The sequence below is a fragment of the Cnephaeus nilssonii genome (assembly GCF_951640355.1).
Source record: "Cnephaeus nilssonii genome assembly, chromosome: X".
NCBI lineage: Eukaryota > Metazoa > Chordata > Mammalia > Chiroptera > Vespertilionidae > Cnephaeus > Cnephaeus nilssonii.
The window spans coordinates 52,366,792-52,368,856 of record NC_137071.1 but is presented as its reverse complement, the minus strand read 5'-3'; the positions used below and the strand labels follow the sequence as shown (position 1 = coordinate 52,368,856).

Here is a 2,065-nt window from a genome sequence, read left to right as displayed (position 1 = left end):
TTTTTCCCCCCCATAGCTCCCCTCCACCCGGTTCCCACCCCACCTTCTGCCCTTACTCCCCCCCCCCCCCACGTCCTCATCCACAGCCTGCCATATCTCAGTGATCCAATAAATGTTAGGTCCTGTGAACCCTGAGAAAGAAGACAACTATGAAGTAGGGCATCTGGTGGCTAACTGGGCTAAAATTAAAACAAAAACAAACGAACAAAACAACAAAAAACACAGAGCCTAGCAATCATTTTTACACAGGGGCTTCTCAGACAAACTATACTTTAGGGAGAAGCCTGCACTGAACTGCCTGCCTGCACTGTGTTCCTGCCATCTGAGCCAGCCTTTACAAAGAAGTTCTTGGAATCTTATTTCAAACAACAGGACTGAGGCTTTCCCCATCCAATTGAGCTGCAGCTCCAACCAACCAGAGTGTCTCTATTCTGACCAATCAAACTTCAAGGATTGGCATCCTCATTTGCATGAGGACAGACCAATCAGGGACTAGGGGTGGGGACTTCTGTCCATATAAGCCAGCTCCCCTGGTTTTAAGAGCCTCTTTCTGTTTCTACTGAAGGTTGCATATTTTGGCTGAACTGAAACACTGAAGGTGTCTTCCTGGAACAGAGCTGAGGAGAACAGCGCACCAGCAGAGTAGATCTCATACCCCAAGCCTGTTGAGAGCCATTAATCTGAGTTGAAACATCACTGTGAACACTGAGTTCTTCAGGTTTTGCTGTACCTGCTTTCATCTGTAGAGTTGAATATCTTTTGCTGGCCTCCTTTCAAAGGATGTTGATCTTCTTGCTTTATCTGACATGATCCTAGTCAGATAAATCTTGATCGCTGAGAACCCTTTTTCACAGGGCCTCAGAGGTGGAAGAAGGCATGGTGCTCCATAGCACATTTCCATAAATGTTTGCATGCTTTTGGATGATTGAATCTAAAGACAAATATGTGCTCCTGCTCTTTGCCCTGATCATCATCTTCTACCACCACCATGGTTAACAGTCTTCTTAAAATCCAATCTGGTTATCTTGGGCCAGAAAAATAAGCCAATTTTGATCTCTCCTTCAAAAACAAGAACTCCTGTTGGGGTTAGTCCCAAATTATAGTCATTCCCGTCTCTAGCCTTGACCACATGCATATCAAACCCATACATTTTTAGCCATTTGGCTTTATTCAGATCATTGGTTTCAGCTTGTGCTGGTGTCTGACCTCTGTATTCCTTCTATTTCTCAAAAATAGCCAACTCCATCTCTTCAGTCTGAATGGGCATGAACCTGAACTCAGTTACAAATTCAGAACTACACTCAACAAGACCACAGTCACCAAATTCAGCTTGCAGATTATAAGCTGCCAACTGAACTGCTGTATCACTAAGGACACTCCAGTTTTCCACTGAGAATATCTCATCTTAATTGAAGAATAAATAAATATCGGGTTAGCTCTTCACGAAGATTATTTGGTTCCGAGGAATAAAACTTAACTCGAAAATGCAGACAATAGGGGGAACCAATTTTAACTTGCTTTTTGATACTCTTTGTAACAGCCAACCAATGTGCTACTTGTGCTGAATCTATAAATCTCAGTCCGAAATAGTCACTTTCAATAAGATCCAAGTGGTATGTAATCTGATCAAACAGCTCTTGACCTTTGGCTTTTTTCAGCAAGTCCATACTATCATCAGTACCATCCAGAAGGGACACCCAACACAAGATGATAGACTTAGAATCTCCAGCTGCAGGAATGTGTGTGGCAGCTCATTGAGCTTCTCAGAGTCGTTCCTTCTCAGCATGTTTATGCATTGACTGATGCCCAAGGGTTCTATGGAAGAATCTCAGCATTTTTGTCACTGCGGGGAGGACAGTGCAGCAGCAACCTAGTGAGGCTGAGGTGTGGGCGGCCCCTCGGGAGATGCCAAGCAATGGCGGCCTGTGGTGCAAGCCCACAAGACACATATCCCTCAGAGACCTGCTTAGGTGATTTTTGTCTCTCACTTGGTTTATGTGATGTATCATGTTTATTGATTTGCAGATATTGTACCAGCCTTGTCTCCCTGAAATAAATCCCACTT

The 2,065-nt window shown here is 44.0% G+C and overlaps 1 pseudogene across 1 annotated transcript; it reads right to left on the bottom strand.

Annotated features, from left to right (window-relative positions):
* Positions 1–536: 536 nt before the first annotated feature.
* Positions 537–1,835, bottom strand: LOC307096009 (band 4.1-like protein 5; annotated as a pseudogene). Its single transcript has one exon. The product of its transcript is annotated as a band 4.1-like protein 5 (transcript).
* Between the last annotated feature and the right edge of the window lie 230 nt (positions 1,836–2,065).